The sequence below is a fragment of the Ambystoma mexicanum genome, chromosome 10 (assembly GCF_040938575.1).
Source record: "Ambystoma mexicanum isolate Mex_15411 chromosome 10, UKY_AmexF1_1, whole genome shotgun sequence".
NCBI lineage: Eukaryota > Metazoa > Chordata > Amphibia > Caudata > Ambystomatidae > Ambystoma > Ambystoma mexicanum.
The window spans coordinates 1,213,004,531-1,213,014,541 of record NC_090932.1 but is presented as its reverse complement, the minus strand read 5'-3'; the positions used below and the strand labels follow the sequence as shown (position 1 = coordinate 1,213,014,541).

The 10,011-nt window shown below is 43.5% G+C and overlaps 1 pseudogene; it reads right to left on the bottom strand.

The window, feature by feature from the left end:
- Window positions 1-9,228: 9,228 nt before the first annotated feature.
- LOC138496835 (U6 spliceosomal RNA) lies at window positions 9,229-9,329 on the bottom strand (annotated as a pseudogene).
- Window positions 9,330-10,011: the final 682 nt, after the last annotated feature.

Genomic DNA, 10,011 nt, shown 5'->3' with positions numbered 1-10,011 from the left:
TGCCTTCCATGCTTCAAAAAGGAGCCACACCTCCCCCATGCACATTTCTGGCAGGTCCCCATGCTGATGTCTCAGACGTGCTCCAGCGTTGTATTTCTTTCAGCCATATCTCATACGCTCGGGTCTGTAGCTATGGCACGGGGGGCATAACCTGGGGCGGTATTGGCATGCCGCCTCGGGTCTTATTGCCACAGTAAAGCACCCATCTATACCCTGCAGCTCCCATTCCCCTGGACAAATTGTGTTACTTCATACATCACAGGATGCTATTTTCGACAAAATGAAGCAAGTTTATATTAATATCAACAATGGAGCGGTTGTATTAGTCAGCTTTCTTCTAAGCCATCATCAAGTTTTAAACAAAAACTAAAGCAGATGCACACACCCAATCAAACGGATATACCAGCCCAGATAGGGTGCCGTGCATATAAACGGGTCAGTGTGCATTATCCTCACACAACAACAAAACACATTTAAAAAAGATACAAAACAATAACAGGAGGCCCTAATCTGCTTAAATCTTAGTTCCAGCTAATATGATTCAGACCTCCACGCCACACCACAATTTAACCTATCAAGGTGTATACTTTCCAACAAGTATTTAACAGGAAATCCCAATAATATATAAGAATCCACCAGTACCCAAAATCGATCCACCAGTGCAGATCAAGACATCCGCTTGTAGCTACCCCGCTCCATTGTGCAGTGTTTAGATAGCAAGGTTGACCATAGGGCCTTAGTAGGTAGCGTTTCCACCGTCCAATGAAGAACAATTTGTTTGCGAGCCGGAAACAGCATAATGTGAATTAGTTTACAATTCAGTGGATCCTCATGCCAGTCATCTTTGCCCTCCTCAAACATCATGGGACCCGGGTATAGTTCGATTTCTGAGTCACTTACTCCTAAGATTTTATGGTGTACCATATCGCAGAATGGTCTAATTTGGGGGCAAGACCATAGGATATGTCCCGTGGGGCCTAAGTCTCTATGCCTGCTCCAACATGTTGGCGAGTGCACTAACGCCATGCTACATAATTTGGTAGGGGTATATATATATATATATATATATATATATATACATTTTTGTTGCATTTATACAGTTCACAAAGCCCGTAGGCAAGTAGGTGCAAGTTACAGACATTAGACAATTAAAAACAGCAGTGTCAGATAGAGTGATTTCTGTCCTTTTTCAGGGCAGATTTGAGTCAATTGAAAAGGTGTGTTTTTAGCTTCTTTCTGAACTAGGGATAGGAGGGGTTTGCAGGTAGAGAGAGAAGTAATATGTTCAAAGGTTTGGCAGCCAATACTGGGAAGCTCAATTCATCAGCTCTGTGACAGTTGAATCATGGTATAATGAGGCAGTGTCTGTGTTTTGGGCGCACAGACCTGGAAACAATGCGTGTGCTGAGTCTTGGGGCTAGGTAGCCAGGGGCTTTGTTTGCAAGGCAGTGGTGAATGATTGATAGAACTTCAAATTTGATGCAGTCTCTGATAGACAGCCAGTGTGCTGCTCGTCTTGCGTCAAAGATGTGATCATGCTTGCACAGATCTAGTGCGGCGCGGAGTTCGTTCTAAAATAGGCCAGTTGAATTATTTTAAATTGAATTTCCCTAATTTTGAGGTTAAAAGAAATTGCCTGAATATAGTGAAATGTTCATAAACGTCCCCAACATCCTATATCAGTCCTAAGTCACAAGACCATGTTGCAGCCAATGTAGTGTTGCTACCCATGTTATTGGGGATGCTCATGCAATAGAACATGTGTGGGAACTTTGTCACTTCATGTTTTAATTCCATCCCACATGTAGAGGGTTTGGCATTTTGGGATTGTGTCAAAGTGTGTGTGATGATGACTGAGCGCAGAGTCCTATATCGAAGCCAATCTGAGTCTCCCATGCTTAGGACAAGCTGCACCTCTTAGGAACACAATGGGCCTCATTACGACCCTGGCGCTCCCGTAATGAAGGGTGCCGGTACGGGATCGGCCCCCTTCATTACGGGAGCGCCTATTACGAGTTTCCCTTTGCAGGACCCGGATCAGACGTCTGGTAAAACCAGACGTCTTTTCCAGATCCCTCGAGGGGAAGAGGGAGGTAACAACGGGACACTTGTAATGTGCCCGTTGTTACCTCCCTCCCATTCCCATTGAGCCCTATGAGGGCTCAAATGGGAATGGGGAATGGATCCTGCAAGGAGGACCTACCGGGTCCTCCTATGTGGAATGACCCGGTAAGTCCCCATTGCAGGAATCCAGTAATGGAGCCCGGTTTGGAGGCAGCCATGGAGCTAATAGCTTCATGGCTACCGCCACACTGGTAATGAGGCCCAATATGTTCCAAGTCATCGTATATGTCCATTACCCTAACATGTTGAGATTCCGTGTCTTGTCTGGGATGTAGCTTATGTTGCAGTTTGTATGACATTATCGCTCTCGCGCTAATCCAATACAAGGGCATGTATGTGCCAATGCCCAACATGGATCGCATTTCCTGCCATTGTCGAATCCTCGACCCTCGAATGGGACTCGCCTTATTTTTCATGTCAAATTTTGTCCGCGGAATAGCCAGGATCTCTAGCAGGGAATGCAGATGTAGAAAGCAAATTCCATCTTTCTCCTACTCGATCAGTCCTCCGGGTTGAGTCATCTCTTAACCCAACACACCATTGCCACTAAATAATAGGTTCTCCAAGACGGCAGTGCCAGGTCACTATCATCTTTCGAGGCATTCAATATTTTCTAATTGAGACACGCATTTTTTCCTCACCATATACATTTGGAAATGTGTATGTCTAATTCCGTTAACATTTTAAGTGTGAGTGAAGTGGGTATCATAGAGGCCAGATATATAAATTTCAGGAGGAAATTCATCTTAAAGGCAATTTATTATCCCCCTGAGGGAGAGTGCTATCGAGTCCCAATTAGACAAATCTAATTGGATTTTATGGAGCACACTTGGATAGTGCAACTCAAGTTGTTCTTGAAGCTTTGCGCTTACATTTATCCCTAGATATTTAATATGAATTACCGTGAATTGTTTGAACATGAAATGAAAGAGGGAAAAAAAACAAATAACTTTTGTTTTTTCCTCCAGCTGCCATTTCAGAAAACCAGCTCCCACCTACCCCCTTATTTACCCTTCGGCGGCACACTTTGCTGCGTGCCGCTGACTCAGTTTGTCCCTGCGATGCCAGCTTCTTTCACTTCTGTGATCGGGAACCTGTGCTGCATGGTCCTTTTTTTTTTTTTTTTTTTTTTAAACTTTATTTTTCGGGAAGCAAGTGATAACCCACAACCCCTGAAGTCATTACAGTGAACAAGGGAGCGGGGGACACACCCGCGACTCCTGCTCCTTTTGTTCACTGTAATGGCTCCAAATGGGAGGCTTAATTGAAATTTTCAGCTATACGTAATTTTTGTATAGCCAAAATTCAATCAATCTCCCAATCATTTTTTTTTTACAGATTCCATTTAATATAGTGTTGCTGTAATTTAAATGGTGTGACACTGCCTGGATCCCAAGGAATGTTCGTTGTAAGAGAAATAACCTCTGACTTCTCCCATTTGACCCTATACCTTGATGTCCACCCATTTTCTTGCAACAGATGTTTTATATTCGGTAGAAACCTCGTGCATGGGGTTATGTAGAGGAGAATATCATCTGCATAAAGAAAAACCTGGTGTTCCTCTGTTCCTCTCACAATGCCCAACAACCCGTATCATTGCAGAGCTTCACTGTCAGCGGCTCTATAGTGAGAACGTATAAAAGAGGTGAGAGCGGGCACCTCTGGCATGTGCTGGTGTGCAGAGAAAACAGGGTCAGGTGATGCCTCTTCTCATGTCAGAGGCGGAAGGAGTGTTATACTGCAACCAGATCAGCCCGTTGAAGTATTTGTGAAACCGAATTTATTGAATACTGCAAACATATAATCCATTTTGACTTTGTCAAAATACTTTTCGGTGTCTAGCGATAGGATCACACCGTCCGGCTCCGCTTCTATTGCCATGACATGTAGCAGTCATCCTAAATTATGCCCCAGATGCCTTTTTGGATAAATCTTGTCTGATCTTTATGGAACAGCAACAGAAGTACTCCTTTGACACGATGTGCCAAACACTTAGCTAGAATGTTTGTGTCGGAATTGATCAGTGAGATAGGGCAGTAGGACCTGCATTCTTCAGGGTCATGGCCTTTTTTGTGTGGAAAACTACAATATTGGCGCTGAGTGTCCAGGAGAGATCCATGCTCAACCCGCTTCAGAGAACAATGATTCCAGAATTGGGGCCAGTGATTCAGCCATATATGTGTAGAGATCGATAGGCAATGCCTTTCCTGGTGCCAGGGCATTATTTGCCTGGGTTATTTCGACCACAGTAATCTGAACATTGAGAGCATCTAACTGGGTCTCTGCGACCCTTGGCAGCGGAGTGGAGTGCAGAAAATCAATAACCTGCTATATGTCTTGATAGGGAGGTTCAGCATACAGTTCTTTATAACATTTTGTGAATCAGGAATTTATATTGTCATCCCGTAAGAAGGACGCCCCAACCTTTCTTTAATGCTATCAATTATTTGGGCCCTCTGTCTACCTCACAATGCTAGCACCATCATGTGAGATGGTCTATCACTCACTACATCGAACGCTTGGGACCTACTCGTAAATAATTTTTGAATGTGAAGTTACAACACTTGTTTAAGTTCTGCCCGAAGTTTCAGTAGGTGTGTGTACGTGTCAGGGTCATGTGTGTATTTATGCAGTTTCTTGGAATTGGGAAAGTCAGAGTTCAGCTGTGTCTCACACTCAGACCAAGTCTTTAGGTCTGGTTCCATCATGATATACATTGCACTTGAAGGTATTCCTTATAGGCATCCCAACAGTTATGAGCTATATAGAGCTGATAGATTATTCTGCCATATATTCACCTAATCCTTCCTTATATGTGTGACAAAGTCTAGTATTTCAAAGCTGCCAGGTTCAAACTCCACAAAGAGACCTGTTTTGGAGCACTAGAGAGTGTCATGTGTAGGAGAACAGTGCATGATCAGAGAGAGTCATTGGAAGGATAGTATATTTATCCACCACGCCCATAGCCTTGGAGGGTAAAAGCCAAAAGACAAGTCTGGAGTAGTTGTGGTGCCGATTATTATAAAATTTGAAGTCCTTTTTCCCCATTTATTTAGACCGCCAGACATCCCGAATTCAGAGGTCGTTCAAAAGGGAGCAGAGAGTGGTATGCTTTTTGAGAGGAGGGAAGGTGGTCGATCCCGTGCTGCGTCTGTTTAATTGCGCTTCCAAGGTCACATTCAGATCCCCACCCACAATTGTCAAATTACCCAAGAATCGAGCGCAAGCATCAAAAGTATACTTGAAGAGGTTTGGTGTATTGGTGGTGGGTGAAAAAATATTGAATTGCGTAACAGGCTGCTGTCAGAGGCCTCCCTGAATCAGCACATACCAACCGTTCTTGCCCGTTTATGTATTAATCACCTTAAAAGGAACACAAATGGAGACTCCTCTCTTTCCCTGACAGGGGTTAGTGTGCTGCTACTCCAACCCGCTCATGACAGAGCTGCACAGATTATACTATAAAACAAGCAACACAAATACAAACATTGGAATGGAGGAGCTAGATTCCAATAAGAAACCAGGTTTACTCATGGATATGGTAACAAGGATGAAGCCTGTAGGCTGCATCCCATTCCCTTGCATCCCACTGTCCCTTGGTGTGTGACATCGGACACAATATTTCCAAAAAAAATCATTGTAGATTGTCAGGGGGTAAATGGTTAACCACGGGTGGCGAGCTATACACAGCACCTCGTCCCTTGAAGATCAACATAGAAGATCAGTGAGAGCGCAGGTCCATACATGGCAGACCGTCAAACTTAGGTCCAGATCAGTCAGATCACCACCACAATATACTCCAGCACTGAATACCGAATACAGATGCTGGTCAGCGCAGCGGTCGGCCCCAACAATGGTTGACAAATGTGTTTTGAATGCTGTCATTATTCCTCATCTACTTTCTGGGACCCAGGGTTGTTTTACAACCTTTTTCCATCCATCTCGCACCCTGGGGTAGTGTTGTGGTTGCGGTGAGAGGCATGCTGCTTGCGTGTCCTTATTCAATGATGGAACATAGTCCATAGAAACAATGTCTTGTTCTTTTAAGAATCGCCAGGCCTCTTCCGGGTCTTCAAATGAGTGCTATTGTCGGTTGAGCTCTATACAGCACACCGCCAGAAACTTCAGGTAGTATATGTGTTCAGAGTCCTTCAAACCCTTGAACAAGAGGTTGAAACCCTCATGCTTCTGGAGACTTCCAGTGAGAAAGCATTGAAGATCCTTACATGTTTCTACTTACACATCCCCTACTGCTCAATACACCTTACAAATTGCCAGTTTCTTCTGAAAATTCAAGAGGTGAATAGTGATAATGCACGGGCAGTCTTCAAAGACTGGTTTAGGGATGGGGGCTCTGTGTACTCGTCCATTGGTGTAAGAGTGTGCACTCTCCATTTGTAACTTATCAAGGAGGATGCCGTAAATGAATGCTTCTAATTAGGTACCTTCAGCATTTTCGGGTATCCCAACAAGGTGGAGATTTTTGCACCTGCACATATTCTCTTGATACTCCACCTTGGCCACCAAGCGTTGCACCTCCTTAATCACCCTGTCTAGATCCGCGGAGATGATGTTATAATTGTTCTTCAGCATGCTGATGCTTTGTTCATTGCCCCTTGTGCATTCTGCTTGAGTGTTTAGTCGGCTGTTGACATCCTTCAGCAATCTCATAATGTCCTGAACTGTATTATTCGATTCCTGAGTCCGTTGTCTAATGGTTTTCACTTCACTTAGTATAGCCTGCAGTTGCATCTGAACCTCCATCTTCAGGTGTCTTCTAGTCGAACAGTGCAAGAGTGTGCTGGTGGGGATGTCGTTGCCAGCAGAATCCATGTCAGAGTCCATAGATGTATGTGGCATACCGCTGCCGGGTGTGTACACATTAATTTACATTCAGAGCCTAAGCACATCATGATGAGCGAGGAATAACAATAAAGGTGTTGTAGCCTTGACATTGTTCAGGTAGTGTTGTATTGGCCACAGGCACGTGAGGCGAGACCTAATAAGAAGAGCAAGGCCACCAAGAGCATGGGAAGCACTGCTGTATATCTACCGGGACAAGTATATGATCACTATCACAGACCGTCAGCCACTGCCATATTAGAAGGTCAAGGTGAGCCACACCATTTCTGAAGGACCTAATAAAGTCATGGGCGTCCATTCTTCTTAGTGCTAGCTCTGCCGGGTGTTTGCCAGGATCTGTTGCTTGTCATCTGTGAGGTGTGGTCCCATAATTACAGCACACGCAAGAATGGGCAGTTATCCCAGCTAGCAGGTCACTGGGGCCGGCACCAGATGTAGTGCATGGTATTGGGTGATAGCAGTGAGAAGTCAGATCAGTCGGCTGTGTTAGGCCTAGAGTAGCATCTGTTGCGTTGGTGTGCAAGGTGCAGTTGCCAAACCATCCACCTCCCAGAGTCTACCCCCTTGCAAACCCTTCTTTAGCCGTGAAGGTGGTGGTGATCCACAGCACGTCCCGTGACTCAGTCGCTTAATATGGCAGCTCTGCACCACCTTGGAGAGAGCAAACTGTAAGGGCTCTGCAGGAGATAATATTGGGGCCGCGGCACATACCTGCTCCCAGTGTGCACTGGCCTCAGAGAACCCGGTTGAATCACCAGTCCCACTGTGGATGTCACAAGCCACAAAAAGCAAAATCCCAGGATAACTCAGGCATTAACAATGCATTCTTTCTACCATCTGGACCCTATCTGCACCGGATCCCTAGCAGCTGAAACGTTCAAGAATCATCTCCTGTGCATGAGGTGGGCCAGTATTATACTCCTGTGACAAACCTTGCTTGCAGAGGAGCTCCGTCACCCTACGGCCCTCTCACTCAGGCTCTCAAGCACCACCCCTGTGCCTAATTCCGTAACATTCAAAAGCACATCCTGTTTGTGAATTTGGGATGCAGTTTAAAATGTATGGAAACCCCCAATGAAAACCGCAACTTTTTTGTGTAAATCCACAAAGGGGTCAAAAAGGGGATTTGCGTAAGGTCCTCTGAGATCTAGTTTTGAGGAATCTGGTCCACTGTGTACACGTGTACATATACACTCGTGTACATGTGCTCAGTAACAATACTTTCAGAGTTACAATACTACTGCTTGTGTAGAAGGCAGTGCACATGAAGTAGATTAGCCATCTGTCCATTGTGAGTAAGGCCCACCCGTCAAATGGGATTTCACTGTTGATAGAATTATGCCTGAGATGAAAAATATATTTTGATTAGTTGCTTTCATAAACATGAGCATAGCGGGTTCCCAGTCTATAACTAGGAGCATCTCTATGATAAACTCACAGATTGCCGCTCCGAATGATTAAGTATTGTTGTAAATAGTTCTGTTTTATAGGTTTTGTCTTGGTGTCTACAGTGTGTTTTAGTATAGCGTGTGTAACCTGAGATATCCCTATTGGGTTATTATTAAACCTCTAGTTTGGTATTTTAGCCCCCTTGGGTTTCCATTTCTCAGATGATTAATGAGTGGCCAAATGTATGCAAGAGCTCTGTTTCAGAATGGTTTTACTTTTCACAGTATGTGATGTAAGCACAGAAAATGTACATCAAGGCACATACATATTTCATGCACATCCAAGAAACAGTGCACTCTGTTACAGACGTGCTTTTCTTTCTGTTTACATATATCTAAAGCATGCATCAATTAGCTGTATTGAACTATTGTTGACTGATTTCACATTTATGTTAGCATGTCATGTTTGCACATGTGTTCTTGGCAACTTTGTTTATAATGCCAGTTATACAATAGAAAGCACAGAGCATATTCACTTGTGTATTAGCCTGGAGCACCAATGAATCCCAAAGGGAGTGCAAGATCAAGATAAAATAGTGCCCTATTTGCTTTGCTTCCATTTTAGTTTTGGTGTTTTACTTGCACCAGCAAAGAGTACAAAAGCACAGACAAAATGTAATTTACACTCCTCAGTATTTACATTACAAATGTGCTTATTAGATACAATTAAAACATTAAATATCACTTTCTCTGATAACTTTGGCTTGACTACCTCTTACTTTATTAGTTTAGTTATGTCCTGCCACAGTGTTATAACTGCAATAACTAATGATTGTTTTTTTATTTTTTTTATTTTTTTATGGAACGCTTCACGAATTTGCGTGTCATCCTTGCGCAGGGGCCATGCTAATCTTCTCTGTATCGTTCCAATTTTAGTATATGTGCTGCGAGCACATGACTAATGATTGTTGAGAACCCATCAAACATCTGTGAGGAAAATCTTCGTAAGTGCTCAATCAAATACACAAATGACCGGAAGCCTATCTAGGTATGTGCACTCTCCTCTCTGAAACGGTTCAGCTCTGTACCTAAACTTCAAATCAATAGAAGAGTACCTCTGGTTAGTATCCAGATCTTCGAGTTAAAATGCCAGCAACTTGGCGCTTTACTGCACCCCCACCATTCCACTTCTAGCCTTCCTTTTTATTGAATATATCGATTCATACGGATGTCCTGTTTACTCCTGGGTATTCTCACATTTGTCAGATCAGAAAGTTAAAGCAGATGGGGATAGATATTTGTTCTAGATCAAAAGGCGTTCAAATGTTATTATTTTTCTCCAAGGGAGAGTGATGATAATATTATCATCAATGCGCGTGACATAAATGTGTTTGGAATAAAGATTTTGGATTGTAGTTAAAAAGTACTCGTGTTGGAAATCCCCCTTGAACTGTTTTAAAAATAGCTATGCTGCTTCCATTGTCAGCGTATACCTTACCTTGTCTTCGGGAAATAATTAGGATAGTGTGTGGGCTGCAGCACATGTGCCTCTAATGGCAAAACCTTACAATGATGTGAAAGCCTGGACATTTCAAGACAATATTTATTAATGGTGTGAGTGCTCGGGCAATTTAGG